Source organism: Geotrypetes seraphini, chromosome 8 (assembly GCF_902459505.1).
Source record: "Geotrypetes seraphini chromosome 8, aGeoSer1.1, whole genome shotgun sequence".
Taxonomy (NCBI): Eukaryota; Metazoa; Chordata; class Amphibia; order Gymnophiona; family Dermophiidae; genus Geotrypetes; species Geotrypetes seraphini.
This window is the reverse complement of record NC_047091.1, coordinates 157,590,241-157,609,889: the sequence shown is the minus strand read 5'-3', so window position 1 is coordinate 157,609,889 and position 19,649 is coordinate 157,590,241. Positions and strand designations below refer to the sequence as shown.

At 46.8% G+C, this 19,649-nt stretch overlaps 1 protein-coding gene across 4 annotated transcripts in view; it reads right to left on the bottom strand.

Annotated features, from left to right (window-relative positions):
* The window catches only part of CAMKK2 (calcium/calmodulin dependent protein kinase kinase 2), a 125,181-nt gene extending 113,043 nt beyond the window's left edge, over nucleotides 1-12,138 (bottom strand). For 3 of the 4 annotated variants that reach the window (XM_033956771.1, XM_033956770.1, XM_033956769.1), the window contains exon 1: nucleotides 11,736-12,138. The gene's annotated coding sequence lies outside the window, so the exon portion shown is untranslated. Of the gene's footprint in view, nucleotides 1-11,577; nucleotides 11,662-11,735 lie in introns of those variants that run through there. The other variant, XM_033956772.1, reaches the window with a different exon arrangement.
* Nucleotides 12,139-19,649: the final 7,511 nt, after the last annotated feature.

Genomic DNA, 19,649 nt, shown 5'->3' with positions numbered 1-19,649 from the left:
GCTAAAGAAGTACTGCCTGGGCTTTGCACTCCCCAGTTATATCTAACATCAGCTCTAGCAGGATACATATTTCAAATCTGATATATTCTAATCACAAGATAGAAAAAAAAGTATTTTTTCTACCTTTTGTCGTCTCTGGTTTCTGCTTTCATTGTCTTTTCACTCTCTTCCATCCAGCGTTTGCCCTATCTCTTCAATCCAGCATCTGCACCTTCCATCCACTGTTTGTCTTTCACTGCCATCTCTCCTCCTGCCCCCCCTCTCCCCCCAATTTGGTCTGGCATCCATCATCTTCCTTCTGTTCCCCTCCCCCCTGTGGGTTTTAGCATCTCTCTCTTTTCATTTCCTCCACTCAGATCTGATATCGTTCTCTCCTCTCTCTTTCCTTTCCTTTTCTTCTCTGGTCTTCCTACTCTATTTTCTGCCTCCGTCTAAATAGCACAGTTACTTACCGTAACAGGTGTTATCCAGGGACAGCAGGCAGATATTCTCACATGTGGGTGACGTCATCTATGGAGCCCCAGCGCGGACAGCTTTTCAAGCAAACTTGATTGAAGTTTCAAGTTTGCTATGCTGCACCACGCATGTGCATGCCTTCTTGCCCACTAGAGGGCGCATCCCCACCTCGTGGTCCTCAGTTCCATAGCCAGCAAAGAAGCCATCCCCGGGGAGGAGGGCGGGTTGTGAGAATATCTGCCTGCTGTCCCTGGATAACACCTGTTACGGTAAGTAACTGTGCTTTATCCCAGGACAAGCAGGCAGCATATTCTCACATGTGGGTGACCTCCAAGCCAACCAAAAAAAAAGGGCAGGTGGGAGGATAGCAATTTAGGAAAACAGGTTACGCAAAACCGACTGGCCAAACCGGCCGTCACTTCTGGACAACGTATCCAGACAGTAGTGGGAGGTGAAAGTATGAACCGAAGACCAAGTGGCAGCCTTGCAGATGTCCTCCACCGGAGTAGACCGGAGGAAAGCGACAGAAGCTGCCATCGCTCGGACTTTATGTCCCGTGACCCGACCATGCAGCGCGAGACCAGCCTGAGCGTAGCAAAAAGAAATACAAGCAGCCAACCAATTGGACAAGGTGCGCTTGGAAACCGGACGTCCCAACCGATTAGGATCGAAGGACAAAAACAATTGAGGAACTTTCCGATGAGACTGAGTGCGTTGAAGATAAAAAGCCAACGCCCTCTTACAGTCAAGTGTGTGAAGCGCCACCTCGCCAGGATGCGAGTGGGGCTTCGGAAAGAACACCGACAGGACTGATTGAGGTGGAAATCAGACACAACCTTCGGCAAAAATTTAGGATGGGTACGAAGAACCACCTTGTCATGATGAAACACAGTAAAAGGTGGGTCTGCAACCAAAGCCTGCAACTCACTAACCCGCCTAGCTGAGGTGAGTGCAATCAGAAAAATCACCTTCCAAGTGAGAAATTAAGATGAGATTTGTCAATAGGCTCAAAAGGAGGCTTCATCAGCTGAGCCAAAACCACATTGAGATCCCAAACTACAGGAGGAGGTTTCAGAGGGGGATGAACATTCACCAGACCCCGCATGAAACAAGTCACCAGAGGATGAAGAGAGAGAGAGCGACCCTCAAGATGCCGATGGAAAGCAGCAATAGCACTAAGATGCACTCGAATAGAAGTCGTCTTCAGTCCAGACTTGGACAAATGCAACAAATATTCCAGAACCGAAGACACCGGAACCGAATTCGGATCCAGATGGTGCGAGGAACACCAGGATGAAAATCTGGTCCACTTCTGGGAATAACAAAGCCTAGTCGAGACCTTGCGCGAGGCTTCCAACACCTCCCTGACCGACTGAGACACAGAAACCGCAGTCAAGGGGAAAGGAACCAAGCCGTCAGATGTAAGGACTGAAGATTGGGATGCAACAGCGAACCCCGACTCTGAGTCAGCAGAGAGGGAAAAACAGGCAGAAGCAGAGGCTCCCTGACACTGAGTTGAAGGAGCAGGGAGAACCAGTGCTGATGAGGTCAATGAGGCGCAATGAGAATCATAGTGGCTCTGGACGACTTGAGATGAACCAACGTCCTCAGGATCAGAGGGAAAGGAGGAAACGCATAAAGGAACCTCTCTCCCCAGTCGAGAAGAAAGGCATCGGCCTCGAGACGGTCCGGGGAGTACATCCGAGAACAATAGAGGGGCAGTTTGTGAGTCTCCGGGGAGGCAAACAGATCCACCTGAGGAGTCCCCCAGCGATCGAAGACCTCGTGCAGAACTTGGGAGTTTAGCGACCACTCGTGCGGCTGGAGAAGACGACTGAGGAGGCAGAACGCTCGAGCTGCCAGAAAAATGGCACGAAGCTCCAACACATTGATGTGACAAAGACGGTCCTCCGCTGACCATAGACCTTGAGTCCACAGACCGTTGAGATGAGCCCCCCACGCATACTCCGAAGAGTCCGTGGTCAGGACCTTGCGATGCGGAGGGACGAGAAAGAGCAAACCCCCGGAAAGATTGGAAGAGTTGGTCCACCAACGGAGTGAGCGTCTCAAGGAAAGAGTCACTGCTACAGGCAAGGAGAGCGGGTCCAGATCCTGACGCCACTGGGAGGCCAAGGTCCACTGAGAAAGCCTCAGGTGCAAGCGGGCGAATGGAGTGACATGCGCTGTCGACGCCATATGGCCAAGTAGAACCATCAGATGCTGTGCCGACACCGAAGTCTGCAGCGAAATCTGTGAACTCAGGCGAATCAGGGCCTCCAACCGCGGAGGCGGGAGGAACGCCCGTAGGCAAACCGTGTCCAGCACGGCCCCGATAAACTGAAGGGATTGAGCCGAGCACAACTGAGACTTGGGAAAGTTCACTTCGAACCCCAGACGTTGAAGGAAGATGATAGTCTGTCGGGTCGCTGAGATAACCCCCTCCCTGGAAGAGGCCTTGATCAGCCAATCGTCCAGGTAGGGTAAAACCTGCAGACCCTGGGACCGCAGGGCCGCTGCAACAACTACCATACACTTCGTGAAGACTCGAGGAGACGAAGCCAGCCCAAAGGGCAGGACCCGATACTGAAGGTGCAACTTTCCCACCTGGAATCGAAGAAACTTGCGGAAGGCAGGATGCACCGGAACATGGGTGTAAGCCTCCTTCAGGTCCAGGGAGCACATCCAGTCCCCTGCTTCCAACAGCGGGTACAGGACCGGAAGCGACAACATACGGAACTTCTCCTGAACCAGGAACTTGTTGAGCTTCCGGAGGTCCAAAATGGGGCGCAAGTCCCCGGTCTTCTTTGGGACCAAAAAATAACGGGAGTAAACCCCCCGTCCCCGTTGTGTGGGGGGCACCGGCTCCACCGCCCGAAGTCTCAACAAGGCCTTGGCTTCCGAGAGGAGAAGAGGGAGCTGGTGTCGATTGGAAGGAGCCGCATCTGGCGGGTTTTCCGGCGGCTGCGTCAAGAGGTTGAGAGAGTAACCCTCCAAGATGACCCGGAGTACCCAAGCGTCTGAAGTTATCCGAGCCCAGCCTGGATGAAAGGCCCACAATCGGCCCCCGATGGGAAGCGGGCTCGGCGTCAGTGCGGAGGGGGCCAGCCCCCATCCGCGCAGCACGTCAAAAGACGGCGCGGGCTTGGACGCCCCTTGCGCCTGAGGCTTCTGGTTGGGTGTTCTGCTCTGCTGAGGGGGACACCGAGGCGGAGGCCTGGAAAACGCCGGCGTCGACTTCTGCGGGTAGCGGCGCGGTGGCGGTCTGAACGGTTTCGGAGTCGCCACCCGGGGTTTGAGACGGACCAAAGAGGCGATGGAGCGCTCATGTTCCGACAGGCGTTTGGTCGCCGCCTCAAGAGATTCATCAAACAATTCAGAGCCTACACATGGCAAATTGGCCAAGCGCTCTTGCAAATTCGGGTCCATATCAACCGTGCGGAGCCACGCGAGACGGCGCATGGCCACCGCAAAGGCAGCGACCCGGGAAGATAACTCAAAGGCGTCCTAAACCGCATGGAACAGGTACAGACGCAATTGAGATAAGGAGTCCATAAACTTGCCAAAGTCCCTCTTATGGGAATCTGGCATGACCCCGTGATAACGAGGCATCGCCTTCACCATGTGCCGCAAATAGGATGAAAAGGTGAAGGCATAGTTAAGGACCCTGGTTGCCATCATCGAGTTGTGGTAGAGGCGACGACCAAACTTGTCCAGGGTCCGTCCCTCCCGCCCAGGCGGGACCGCTGCAGAGACCCGAGAAGGCTGCGATTTTTTTAACGCCGACTCTACCAACAAAGATTGGTGGGACAACTGCGCCTTCTCGAACCCCTTACAGGGGACAGTACGGTATTTCGACTCCATCTTGGAAGGAACCGCCGTGACGGTCAGAGGGGAGTCCAAGTTCTTCAGAAACGTCTGGTGCAGCACCTTGTTCAAAGGGAGACGTGGAGACTCTCGCGGAGGAGAAGGCAAATCTTGTTCCTCCAAAAATTCCTTAGTGTATTGAGAGCCAGACACAAGGTCGAGATCCAATGCCCTCCCCATATCCAAAACAAATTTCGAAAAGGACGAGGGCCTGGAAGGCGGGGAAGGAGAACGAGAGGCCCACTCCGCCAAAAAGGAAGGAGAAGCCTCACGGGAATACCGGGGTCTACCAGTGCCAGACTCCGAGCCCCAAGAAGCCACACCCAAAGACTTGGTTGGGGTCGGAGACCTCCGATGCCCCGAGGACCCCCTAAGTGAAGTCCCCGGGGTACGAGGCACCGAGGCAAGCTCCCTCCTCTTCGGCGAAGGGTCCCTCGATAACCCACCCTCAGAAGAGCGGAAAAGCCTCGGATTATCGAGGCGGAGCTCCAAGACGCTTGAGGCGAGCCCCAAAGACGTTTGGGCTTCCTCGCCCGATGCTTCGCCCGAGGCCGACCCGAGGGCGATGAGCCCCGGGAGGACCTCGACGAGGAAGAGGTGGCTGAAATCCGGCGAACCCTGCGCACCTTGTCCCGAGGCCGCACACTCCGCTCAGGCTGGTCCACTACCGAGGTCGAGGGCAAGGACGGGAGCGAGGCCGGGACTACCCCGGGGGTCGAGGCCGGGGCCGAGACTGGGACCACCGAGACCGAGGCCGCCGAGGCCGAGGCTGGCGAGGCCGAAGCCGTCGAGGCGGAAGCCAGCTGCAGATGCGCGAGGGCACCGGACAGCTCCGAGGCAATAAGCGCCCGGAGCAAGTCCTGGAACACAGGCACGGCACACATGGACGGTAAGTCCGGGGCCGGGGGGTGCTCCCTCGAGGGCGACCTCGGTCTCGAGTATTCCCGCGGGGCACCCGCCGTCGACTAACACAATCAGAACTGTCCCAAGCATCACCTGCAACTACTCCATATGTACTTCTGATGTCATGACAATTCAGACATAATTTATGTTATGTTATGTTTGGAATATAAGAAAATTTTCACTGCCTGTTTCTATTCTGACATTTATTCCGTTTCATGGTCATTACAAAAAATATTTTTTTACATGGGGGGGGGGGGGGTGTCAAAAAATGATGAGCCCCGGGTGCCACATACCCTAGGTACGCCACTGCCGCTTGGACCAGTAAAATGAATGAGCGGTATAACAAGTTTAATAAACCATATGATCAAGAAACTTTTCATTTACTTTTGCGATTATGATAAACATAATACCTGGCCCCAGGGCCGCAAGTTTCAGACCACTGTTGTACGCTGAGCAAACTAAAAAGGCTCTGCACCAGCCCCAACTAATTCGGAATACTGAAGCACAACCGAGAGAGGATTGCAACTGGCACAACCACATCACACCCCTCCTGCAAAACCTACACTGACTACCAGCAGCTTATAGGGCTAAATTTAAAGCTCTAGCTTTGATTTTCAAGGATCTCAGAAACGAACCAGAGTGCCCAAAGAATAAGTTAGTCCTCTGCATACCTTTGAGGCCTCCAAGGTACTCATCTCTATATGCACCCTCATCAAAAGAAACTGTATGATGTGATAGCCGCCAGCAAGCCTTCTCAGGGACAGCCCCACACTCTGAAACTTACCCCCAAACTGGCTACATCTAACTGAAGACTACCTTGCTTCAGGAAGCAGGTGAAAACCTGGCTCTTCTCCCAAGCCTTTAATACATGTGGACACAGGTTATCCACTCACTCCACATCTGGACTAGCTTGCCACACATCTTGTAACTGAGACCAGTTCCACATATCTTATTCAACTTATATAATTTTGCCTCCAATTTAATTGCCCATCTATTTATCCTAATAAGAACATAAAAATAGCCTCACTAGGTCAGACCAATGGTCCATCAAGCCCAGAAGCCCCTTCTCACGGTGGCGAATCCAGGTCACTAGTACCTGGCCAAAACCCAAAGAGTAGTGACATTCCAGCATCTCAAAAAATAGTAAGATTTTGAAACCCCAATGAGAGCAACATTCCAGAGCTGAGATTGTGATGTCATAATGCCTCATTCCACAGTGCCTCAGAGCCAACCTCATCAGTGATGTTACAATGGCTTAATTGTCCTACACTTGGCTCATGTAAGAACATAAGAATAGCCATGCTGGTTCAGACCAATGGTAGCCCAGTATCCCATCTTCACGGTGGCCAATCCAGGTCACTAGAACCTGGCAAAAACCCAGAGTAGCAACATTCTATGCTACCAATCCAGAGCAAGCCTAGGCTTCCCCAATATCTTAATAACAGACTAAGGACTTTTCCTCCAGGAATTTGTCCAAATCTTTCTTAAAACCACAACCTCTGGCAATGCGTTCCAGAGCTTAACTATCTTCTCAGCGAAAAAATATTTCCTCCTAATGGTTTGAAAAGTATTTCCCTGCAGTTTCATCGAGTGTCTTTGTAATTTCTGACAGAGTGGAAAATCGATCCACATGTACCCGTTCTACTCTAATGACTTTGACCTACTCGTTTTGTCTGTCCTAGCTCCTTGGGCAGAAGATCAAGATGTTTCATTTTATAGTAGTAATATTATGAGCATCATATCTGTGCTGTTTCAAGTTCTCTAAAGCAGTGTTCTTCAACCACTGGTCCATGGACCTGTTCTGGTCCACAGAAATTTCCTGCCGGTCCACAGGGCCGGCACGTGCATCAGGCCCAAAACAGTGTTCTTCAACTGCCAGTCCATGATGCGATCGATGCGACGTTATCTTCAATCCAGCTCCCTCTTCCTCACTGATTCAATGCACAAAGCCACGGGCAGCGGCTCCTACGTGCATCCTGCGCCTGAACCGGAAGCCTTCTCTCTGATGTTGCAACATCAGAAGGAAGGCTTCCAGATGAGGTGCGGGACATGCAAGGAGCCGCTGCCCACAGCTTTGTGCACTGCATCAGTGAGGAAGAGGGAGCCGGCCTGAATATAACACCGGGGGTAGTATAAAACGGCCAGGCGGGAGCAGGCCAGAAGGTAAGGCATAGCATGGAGGGAGGGAGACAACAAAGGTAGGGGGGAATGATTTTATTTTTGAATTTAGTGATTGATTTATGTCAAGTTTGAGAATTTACATCTGCTGTCAGTGTGCTTTGTGTAGTTTAATTTTGTGGTTAAGCATTATGTGTTGTTAATAAGATTATATTGTGTGTATCTATGAAAAATTAATTGAAAAAATAGTGTTTCAATTAATACTATTATGGAGGCAGGGCGGAGATTGGGTAGAGATGGGCGGGGTCTGGCCCACAACTTAGCTCAATGCTCTTCAACCACTGGTTTGTAGACCGATGCCGGTCCACAAAATAATTCTTTTATTTCTGCCGGTCCATAGGTGTATAAAGGTTGAAGAACACTGCTCTAAAGCATGCCTATTGAGATGTGTATTGTGGTAACTAGAGGCCGATCAAGTTTTGGTGCTAAAACCAGCCCGAAATCTGGATTTGGCTGCGCTTCAGTTTTGGATGAAAAATCCCAGTGCATTTTTGGCTGAAACTGACCCTCCCCAGCAACCACTCTTCTCGCTTCCCTACCACCATCCCAAGGACCTCCAAGACTACCTTTAGAAGCCCTGGTGGTCTAGTGGCCTCTTTGAGGCAGCAGCCACCCCAGTTGCTCCTGCCCATGCCAGCTCTGCAGTCAAAATAGCTGCCATGGCTTCCCGCAGCAGTCTTGTGAGGCCACTAGCATAGAATCAGTGGTCTCTCTCCTTCCCTGAACTCACAATCCCTGGTGTCTACTACTATTAAATATTTCTATAACGCTACCAGATGCACGCAGCGCTGCACAGAGTCACAAAGAGTAAGAAAACAGTCCCTGCTCGAAAGAGCTTACAATCTAAATAGGCAAGACTGACAAACAGGATGTCATGGATACAGTTAAGGGGAACGGTTAATCAGCTGGCTGGGTTGGAGGGCAAAGAGGAGTACAGGACAGTCAAGCCATTGTGACATCACTAATGAGGTTGGCTCTTATTGGTGGAATGAGGCATTATGACATCACAATCTCAGCTCTGCTTCCCAAAGACAAACAGGATGTCATGGATACAGTTAAGGGGAACGGTTAATCAGCAGTTGGAGTTGGAGGGCAGAGGAATAGGGTTAAGGATTGAAAGCTATATCAAAAAGGTGGGTTTTCAGTCTGCTTTTAAACAAGGGGAAGGGGCTTGACGGACAATCTCAGTTAATTTATTCCAGGCATAGGGGGCAGCTAGATGAAAAGAACAAAATCTGGAATCGGCAGTGGAGGAGAAGGGTAATGAGGAACGGAGTTCTTTGGGAGGTGTATAAGGAGAAAGAAGTGAGGAGAGATAATGAGGGGCAGCAAAATGAACACACTTGTAGGTCAGCAATAAGATCTTGAACTGTATGCGAAGGCAGATAGGGAGCCAGTGAAGTGACTTAAGGAGAGGGATGACATGAGCGTAGCAAGGTTGGTAGAAGATGAGTCGTGCAGCAGAGTTTAGCACAGACTGCAAGGGGGAGAGGCGACACTGTGGGAAACCAGTTAGGAGTAGATTGCAGTGTCCTCCTGTACTGTGGAAAATATAAAAATAGCAGTTGTAACTTTCAAAAACAGATATATTATAAACAGTACATTATAAATTAAATATAATTTTTTTAAAAATGGAAAATAAGGTGACAGCTTTCAATTGGGGTAAGTTACTAAATTTTTCAGAGACACACCTACTGTACCTTTACCCCTCACCATAAAAAAAATTAACCTAAAGTTGTATTATGTGTGGTAGTAATGGTGGGAAGATAACAGGTGAGGGGAGTAGGAGGACAAGGAAGAAAGGGGATGGGGGCCCCACAATGACTAAAACCAGCCCTGGATCAGAGGCATGGAATGCTGCTACTATGGGGGGGGGGGGGGGGTTGCCAGATACTTGTGACTTGGATTGGCCTCTGTGAAGACAGGATATTGGGCTAGATGGACCATTGATCTGACCAAGTAAAGCTATTCTTATGTTCTTATATAGAGTGACTTAAATGGCACTATCCAGCACTAGCAATCTTGGGACATGAGCTCAAGGTCCACCGCTTATAGCAGCGGTCTCAAAAATGCGGCCCATGGGCCGCTTGCGGCTCTCCAGGTGCTATTTTGCAGCCCGCGGTCTGGACACAATCAAAACAGCATTTCTCTTCCCCCCTTCCCTTCCTTTTGGAGCAGAAGCGTGTCTGGCCGGCTCAGTCGATTGTTCCGTTCAAAGCCGCGGGTTGGCGGCTCCTCGCGCTATCCACTCCTGCATCGGAAGCCTCTCTGACGTCACAACATCAGAGAGGCTTCAGACACAGGCGCGGATCTCACGAGGAGCCGCCACCCGTGGCTTTGAACGGAACGATCAACTGAGCCGGCCAGACACGCTGCTGCTCCACAAGGAAGAGAACGGAAGGGGAGGGGAAAGAGAAATGCTTCTGTTGCATAGGAAAGGGGGACCCTAGGGAAATGCTGCTGCTGTACAGGGAAAGGGAGAGGGAGGGAAAGGGGAAGAGAAATGCTTCTGCTGCACAGGAAAGGGGGAAGGGAAATGCTGCTTCTGTTGCTGCTGCACCCAATTGGGGAAAGAGAGGGAAGGAAGGAGAAGGAAGACAAGGGAGAGGAGAGGAACAAGAGATGCCAAGTTCATGGGAGGGAGGGAAGGAAAGGAGATAGACCATGGAGGGGGAGGGAGAGATGCCAGGGCATGGGGGGAAGGGAAGGAGACAGATGCCAGACCAGGGGAAAGGAAGGAAGGAGGGAGGGAGAGAAAGGAAGGAAAGAGATGCCAGACCATGGATATAGGACGGAAGAAGAGAGAGATAGGAAGGGAAGATAAGACATGGAAACATAGATTTTGAAAAGAAAGCAGAAAAATTGAACATTAAGTTAATGCCAAAGATGAATGCAAATTCCCTAGAGCTGTTGCAAGAATGTGTCAGTTTCAAGTCTCAGTGTGGTTATTAGAGTTTTGCTACATCCACACCTGACTCTTGCTTTTACTGTTTGTTTTCTTACTAGAATCATTTTGATAGTCACAAGAGCCATTTTTCAACTGCATTTCATCAGGAATCTGTCTGAATTACACCACTCGGGTCCCCTGACGCAGGGAACGAAACGGGGCCACGTTGGGACCCCCAAGTCCTGTTTAAGCTAAGTGTTATTTCAAAACATATTATAACACACAGTGACTCTCAAATACGTTATAAATCTTTATTATGAAAGTTTTTTTGAGACTGAATTAAGCAACATTCTGTGGAGTTAGTGATCAAAGTTTTTATAAAATCACAATGACTGGAAGGTGAACTCTTCACCCAAGGGAGGTATTCAAGTCTTCCCTAAAGAGTTCCATATCTCTGAGTATTTTTATAAACTTTATTTTGATCACTCTCCATGAATTTTGTTACCAATGCGGGTCAGTTGAATGATTTTGATTTGAAAGATGAATGCAAGGCAGAAAGTGAAGATGGAGAGAAAAACAGTCAAAGAACAAGAAGGCCCTGGAAACATAGTTGAAAGCACAGAAAAATAAAGTCACCAGACAACAAAGATAGGGAAAATGATTTTATTTTCAATATAGTGATTGAAATGTGTCAGTTTTGAGAAAGAAAAGATATTAAACTTTAAATGTGAGGGCTGCAGAAAAAATAGAGTACTTGGAGGGCCACAGAAAAAAAATAGTTAATGTCTTATTAAAGAAATGACAATTTTGCATAAGGTAAAACTCTTTATAGGCTCTATAAACTGCTTTCAACTCACACGTCTCAGTTCTCGATAATTATAGGGTCTGAAGAGATCAAGTTTTACACACATAATGCACTGCAATCATGAGCAACTCCCCCCCCCAAAAAAAAAGAACAAACAACCAAGCACACGAGCTGCTTTCCAATGTGCATCTGCAAATATTACAGTGAAGAGAAATTCAGACGGAAAATGCTAATTGCACCTCCCACGTCCTCCCTCCAGGTTCTCAACAGCGTAGACTAAAACGCTTAAAAAAAACCCCTCTTAATGGAAGACACAATCTATGCAGAGGATCCGTTATCTAAACTTTGCATGCCCCAATTCAATGCGGATAATATATCAAATCTTAGCCGCGTGTGACGCGAGGTCCCCGGCGAACATCTACAGAATACAGAAGCCGTAAGCATGCACCGAAAGTCTAGCTAAAGATGAACATCTGGTGCTCACCTAATGCCGCACAATCACTAGGGAGAGTCTGACCCGGGGCAAGGGATGCTTCCACTCGAAGCCCGCTCCGCTCCTCCGGTCTCCCCGGGCCCTTTTCCCCCATCCACCCGCATGCAACCGTTCGCCCCCGCAGACCTCTCCCCCTCCTTTCATTTTACCTGCTGTGGCCCGGCCGCGGCCGAAGTTCGCCGCTAGCCAGGCGATGGCAGCCCCAGCGCAGCGCTTCTGCGGCCCCGACGGCGACCGGCCGCTCATTGGCTGCCCCGAAATTTCCCGGAGTCAGATTTCAGCCCTCCTGCCTCTGCCCAGAATAGCCCAGATGTGCAGCCCAGCGGGAGCGGCGCTGCGATTGGTCCCCGCCGCCTCTGGCTGCCAAACCCCTCCTCCGGGCGGGGGGAGGAGCGAAGAAGGATGCGGAGCGCGAGCGGCCTCTCTCTCCATCGGCGCGCGAGCTGGCGTTGAGCGCAGCCTGGGGGACCCGGGAGCTCTCGAAGCCCTTTCGAATCGGGCAGCTGAATGTCCGGAAAGGGCGAAGGGAGGTTTTCCGTGGACGGGCCGCGCGCCTGGGTTGACGTCATCCGGGCGGCTGCAGAGCGGACCCTCTCGCCCGAAGGGGACCAGAAAAAAAAGAGCTCTCTGGGCATGTGCGAATTTAGCAGTTCACGCCCCTCCTCCTCAGTTCATTTCATCCCCAGGCGAGGCAGCGGCCGATCTCTCTCTCTTTGCTTTTGTTTTCATTTTTAGTTTTAGATTTTGGTTGCCAGGGGCGTTGCCAGCAGCCCATTTTGGCGAGGCTTCAGGGTGAAATAGAGAAGGCCACTCATTTCTCTCATTTCACTCATTTCCCCCCCCCCCCCCCCCTAACACACACAAATTTATAATGCTAGATTTTCTTGCAGGAATTCCCCAGCCCCTCCAGCCAAAGAACTCCACAACCTGAATCTCCTCCTCCCTTACCCCCCTCCATAAGTCAGCATGCTTTCCAGCCAACATTTGGTACTCCAGGTACATGCTCAGTTAATGCGTAAAGAATGCCAGGGTTGGCATCTGGAAGGCATGCTGCCAACTTCCTCACACTAGGGGATGTTTTGGCCATGGAGCTTTTCAGTCCGTGAAGCTTGGGCATCCCTGCCAGCTGTTGGGTTCTGCAGTTTGGCAGAGGGCCTGAACTGAAAAAAGGAGGGCCCAGGCTCATAAGACCCCCCCCCCCCATGGCTATGCCCCTATGACTCCCTAGGGCTCGGTTACAGTCCCCACTGATTATTTGCCTGAAGCTTAAGTGCCTGCCTGTAGGCTGATGCAGAAATTAAAGTACTAGCATGCACCTACATCTGTTCTACACATAAATATCAGCCTTGCAAAATTTTTATTCTAATATTTATGTACTCTTGTCTATTTTAATTAGATCGTAAGCTTTATTTAACTTACAGCACTGTTATAAATATAATCTGCTATCTTCGTCTTATCGTAACTTTATCCCCAACAGGTCCTGTCGGACATTACCTACTAAAATGTACATATTACATTTTCACTCAGCAAATTGTATTTCTATACTATTGCCTCCTGAGGTCTCTGATCTCTGTATTTCCTCTGAATATCTACTTATTGTATTTCGCTGAATGTCCAGCACTCTTGATTGTAAACCGCCTAGAAGTCGCAAGATTCAGGCATAGAAGATTCAGGTATAGAAGAATAAAGTTATTAATATTATTATTGAGCAGGATTGTCTCTTACATGTTAATATACAGCGGTTGTGTACTTTAGCAGCACTATAGCTATTGCAGGCTGCAGCACACCCTTAATGAGCAATTTACCTGCTTCTTCATGACCACTGACTGTTAAAATACAATACAATTTTTATTTGTATACCGCAAATTCCTTGAGAAGTTCATAGCAGTTTACATTAAAAAAAAACAACAATCAAAATAGAAACATGACTAAAATTACAACTTTTCAAACACATATACCTTAAACAAGTTTTCAAGGCCTTTTTCAAACTCATAAATTGCTCATTAAACCAATCTGATTTGGTAGGGTTCTCCAGAGTTTATCAGCTTCAAGTTTCAAGTTTATTATATTGTTTGATTAAACGCTTTTCCAATTTCAAAGCGTTTTACATAAATAAAATAGAGTTTAAAATGGACTCACTTATACAATTACTATTCTTCTAAACGAACTGGGTAACAACATTAGACAGGAAGACAACTGATAACAATGGGAAGATGGGGAGGAAATACAATATTTGTTAAAAGATTACATAAAAGGGAAACATATTAGGAAGATAAGGGGATAAAATGAGAGACCGAAAAAAGGTCGATAAGAATGAGTATTTATAATCTGTCAATTAAAGGCTTCTTTAAAAAGAAGACACTTTAGATTCTTTTTAAATATTTGTAAATCTTGTTCTAATCTTAAATACAAAGGAAGAGAGTTCCATAACATTGGTGCCGTAACGGAGAAAATTGAAGCACGGCGGGTTCCAATAACTTTTAAAGAGGGAACATTTAAAGTACATTGTGAAGCTGATCTGAGAGCTCTAGATGAACTGTATGGTAAGCCCACATCGAAGTGAACATTCCGGTGTATTTTATCCCTCGTACCTCCAGGAATCGAAAAAAAGAGTGTTGTCTCAATCTGTATGATCTAATGTCTAAATAACATAAGAATGGAGGCATATAAGTAGGAACATCTCCTTGACACTGTACACAACATTTAAACTGAATCCTAGCTTCAACATGGTGTAATTCTATCTCCTTTTTTCAATCCATAGATTATGCCTAATAGCTATATTTTGCTAAATTTGCAATTTATACAATATTGTCTTAGAGGGCAAGCCAAATAATCTATTAGCGACAGAAACAGAGATTAAACTAATAAACAAAATTGGCAATCTTTTCCAGAGAAAGGAAAATGGTAAAACCAGAGGACATAATTTGAGGTTGAGGGGTGGTAGATTCAAAGGCAATGTTAGGAAATTCTACTTTACGGAGAGGGTGGTGGATGCATGGAATGCGATCCCGAGAGAGGTGGTGGAGAGTAAAACGGACTGAGTTCAAAGAAGCGTGGGATGAACACAGAGGATCTAAAATCAGAAAATAATATTAAAAATTGAACTAAGGCCAGTACTGGGCAGACTTGCACTGTCTGTGTCTGTATACGGCCGTTTGGTGGAGGATGGGCTGGGGAGGGCTTGAATGGCTGGGAGAGTGTAGATGGGCTGGAGTAGGTTTTAACAGAGATTTTGCCAGTTGGAACCCAAGCACAGTAACGGGTTGAGCTTTGGATTCTTGCCCAGAAATAACTAAGAAGAAAAAATTAAAAAATTTAAATTGAATCTGGTTGGGCAGACTGGATGGACCATTCGAGTCTTTATCTGCCGTCATCTACTATGTTACTATAATGATCCTCCTCTATTTCCAGAATAACCCAAAGGATTTTTTTTTTTTTTAAATCAACAAGGTAACATGAGGTAAAAGGGTTTCTGTGCTGAGGTTTACTCCTTCAGAAGACATCAGTACACAGCACATTAAAAATGCATGATAAAAATGCTGTTAACTAGCCCCACAGCAATAAAGGAGCTCAACACCAGGAGCGAGCCCATAGAGTCAGCATCAGCCCAATATCTCTCCTTTGCCCTACTCTGGCACCCTCCAAACCCCTAACATCTGTGGCACCTCTTCAAACCCTTGACATGACTGCCATCCACCCCCATGACCAATGCCTACCTAACCCAAGTTGACCTGAATTTTTTTAAAAATGTAGTCTTTGGTGGTGTAGTGGGCACCCTCCTTTCCCCCACTCCAACAAAATGAAATACTTTGTCTGGTGTCTGGTGACACTCTCACTGATGCTCTCCAGGCCCTCATACCTCAAAAGAGGCAGGAATGATGCCCACTCACTCCTACCTCCAGTGTGCTGCCTGTTCAAAATGGCGGTGCTCTGTTCACACGGTGCATCCTGAGATGCACTGAGCAGGGCCAGGATACCATATAAGGGAATTTTTCCCTTACATGATATCCAGGGCTCGCCTGGTGCATCCCAAAATGCACAAAGCAGAGTAAGGCAATGCCATTTTGCATATGATGGTGTCTAGAGGCAGGAGGGAATTGGCCTCATGTAATGTAATGTAATGTAATTTATTTCTTATATACCGCTACATCCGTTAGGTTCTAAGCGGTTTGAAGAAAGTATACATTAAGATTATAAATGAGAAGTAAGAAGGTACTTAAAAAATTCCCTTACTGTCCCGAAGGCTCACAATCTAACTAAAGTACCTGGAAATTAATAAAGAGAAAATAAAGATGGTTGAAAAAATAAAATTCTATATGAACTTATAGGATGGAAATTAAACTGACAGTGAAGAACTGTATAAAAAATACATATGGAATGCAGTTAGAGAGGGTAGGTTACAATCTATTTATGGTATTTGTTTAATTGGAAGGTGTTAAGGTGGGTAATTTGGGGGAAGTTTATCTGAAGGTAGGTGAATCTTCTGGAGGTAAAAGAGGAGGGGTTAAGATATTTGGATGAATTTTTTGAAAAGCAGGGTTTTGTAAAGTGCAGGGCCAAAGGAGGGCCTTGGTAGGGAGTGTGGCACCCACTAGCCACCAAGACATTTGTTTTATTTAATTGAGTAGGGGTGGGGCGGGGAGAGGGAAGAAGGTAGGAAGGAAGGGGTGCTGAGACTGGAGTCGGTCCAGAGAATGGCCACCCGGATGGTCTTGGGACTCAAGGATCTCCCGTACGAAGAACGGCTAGATAAATTACAGCTATACTCGCTCGAGGAGTGCAGAGAGAGGGGAGACATGATCGAGACGTTCAAGTATCTCACGGGTCGTATCGAGGCAGAGGAAGATATCTTCTTTTTCAAGGGTCCCATGGCAACAAGAGGGCACCCATGGAAAATCAGGGGCGGGAAACTGCGCGGTGACACCAGGAAATTCTTTTTCACTGAAAGGGTGGTTGATCGCTGGAATAATCTTCCACTTCAGGTGATTGAGGCCAGCAGCATGCCTGATTTTAAGGCCAAATGGGATCAACGTGGGATCTATTCACAGAGGAAAGATAGGGGAGGGTCATTAGGGGGGGCAGACTGGATGGGCTGTGGCCCTTATCTGCCGTCTATTTCTATGTTTCTATTGTTTGACTCAGGGCTTGGGACAGGAGAGGAAATAGTTTGGTGTTTGTTTTTTTGGGGGAGGGGTTGTCACTTGACACAAGGGATTGTTCGGGGCAATGGCATAGCCAGACCTGTCATTGTCCTGCATCTCTCACCCTCTGTTGCATCCCTGGATCTGGCATTTGTTTCCTGGCCATAAACCAACAACTCTCATTGAGCTCTACCAGAAAATTCCTGAGGCTTTTTCTTCTGTTAGAATTGACTTTCAGTTAAATAAGTGGGGTTTTTTTTGTATATTTTTTGTATTGATTGTCCTACTTTCACCAATTTGATATTTATTAGTTCTAGTAATTATCTGACACAAAGCAGCTCCTGAGAAACTCAGATATTTTGACACAATTTCCTCAGTTACAATGGACTGTCCTGGAGCTCAGTTTCAGTGCCTATGGGTCCTGTGCAAAATTGGTGCTTCCTTGCATTACAGCTCTTTTTCACAGGAAACCTGAGCAGGGCTCATCAAGCTCCACACAGAACCCACTCTGCTGAAACTCACAGGACTGATAAGGGGACTTGTAAGTAAGCTCCCTAAATAAACTGGTTTATTCATTAGAAATATGCAGAAGTCTCTTTTGGCCATGAAAATAATTTTGTGATGTTTTTCTCCCTCACACTGGGGCAGAGTGTTAAGAAATTCCTCATCACGTTTTATAAGCTGTCTTCATGGTTTTTATTCTAAAATGGCACCTTGTCTGAGCTGCTTTCCATGTCAGAGTTCACTGGTTTGTTTTGATACCTCTGTGCTGTTCCTCCACACAGAATGTAAGAATAACCTCCGATTATGAGGTCCTCTAGGGAGTTGTATTTTCTTCAGTGAAGAATTTAATGTACAGGAATCACTTGGACCGTTTTGTGTTAGTCCTGTGCAGCCAGACTTCCTGCCAGAAATTGCTCAAGTAGATAATATTACAAAACAGAATGAACCAGCTTTCTTCTGTCTATTTTAACTTTTAAAACATTTTTATCTATATTAAAACTTTGATAAATTGCTAAATCATGGCACAGCCAAATCTAAGTGATGTAAATAAAAAAAAATTATAGTTCAATAGTTTTAAAAGAACTCCATAATTGAAAGTAAAGATCACACATACCTAGAACAATCACTTAAAAACTATCAAACTATAATTAATGCAGATTAAAAGCTACAGAAAATAAATTAGCTTTCAAATTTACCTTAAAGTGTTTCATGGATGTTTAATGCCGTAAATGGGAAGGCAATCCAGTCCAAGGACTGGGTGTTAAGAAACAGAATGCCCTTGCCCATGCCCACTTAAGGAGGGAGAGTGTGGCACAGTGGTTAAAGATACATCCTCAGCACCTTGAGGTTGTGGGTTCAAACCCATACTGATCCTTATGACCTGGGCAAATCACCTAATTCCCTCATTGCCCCAGGTTCATTAGATTGTGAGCCAGATATGGAAAAATGCTGGAGTACCTGAATAAATTAACATAAAACAAATCTCCCATTGTGCATGGACAGGTGGAGGGAGGACCAGCCTCTGATTGTTTAATGATTGAGGGGTATAGGAAATCGTGTAACAGGAAAGATAAATCTGGGGTGCCCTCCTGTAAAGCTCAAAATGTTAACATTAGGATCTTAAATTCAATACAGTAATTGATTGGTAGCTGCTTAAACAAAGGAGTCACTGGATCAAAACATCTAGCTCTGCATGAAAAGCAAATACTGTAGTAGTATTCTGTAATGATTGCAATTGTTTCAAAGTTAGCTTCAGTAAACCTGCATAAATTATGTTGCAACAGATATTAAGCAGAATGTTCTCTGAAATACCACCTCATTCTAGTGATTTGCACCACCATCTTCATTGCTTATAATGCAGTAGAAAGAACAGCTTGAACCTAATAACTTCTTAGGGTTTGTCTTTCTCTTTATCTTCCAGCATAGGTTCCCAACATACAGTATGCGCTGGAGAAGATGAGCCCATTTGGATTCATAGGCAATATGTAATGGCTCCCATTAAACTTAGGGAGCAAGAGATCTTTAAAAATAAACCATCTTAGCAAGACCTAAGGGGTTTGAGGAACCCACCACTATGGAGGTGGAAGTCTCTGAGATATATGAAGCGGACCAAATGTGTGATGGAGAATTTATGGACCATGTTGATGCAGACAATTTCATAAATCCACAAGAGAGGGAAATATGAAGGAGAGAGAGATAATTTTTTATGCAGGAGAGACTTACTTATAACCTTCTGGTTGACAGCTGTGGGGAAGGATAGTGCCTAGTGTATAAAAGTACAGTATTCCAAGGGGAATACTTTGTTGAGAGCTTTCATTGAAGACTGACCAAGTGCCATCCTGTGGACTATTTCCTCCCTGCTAGTTGCAACTAGCAGGGAGGAAATACTCCGCAGAATAGAATTGGCAAGGAGGTAACACTCCAAACAAAGGTCTGACTTGTCCAAGCACTAATTTTCTCAGTGGTTAGTTACGGATGCAAAAGCTGGACACTATGGAAACAAGACAGAAAGAAGATTGACTCATTTGAGCTTTGATGCTGGAGAAGGATTTTATGTGTGCCATGGACTGCCAGAACTAACAAATTGATTCTGGAAGAGATCAAACCAGCTATGTCATCAAAGCCCAAATGATGAAGTTATGACTGTCTTATTTTGGTCACACCATCAGAAGAGAAAGTTCACTGGAGAAGGGCATCATGTTTGGGAAGATTGAAGGAATAAGGCGAAGAGGTGACCTGCAATCAGATGGCTGGACATGTTGAAAACAACCATGGAGATGACGCTGGAGGACCATTCCGGACTAGCACAAAACCGATTTCTTTTTAGATGCTAGGACTCAAGCACGAGTTGATGGAACCTATCAATAACATAACAAGGGGAAGAGCTCAAAGCTAGCAGATCTCAAACCAAGAAAGACA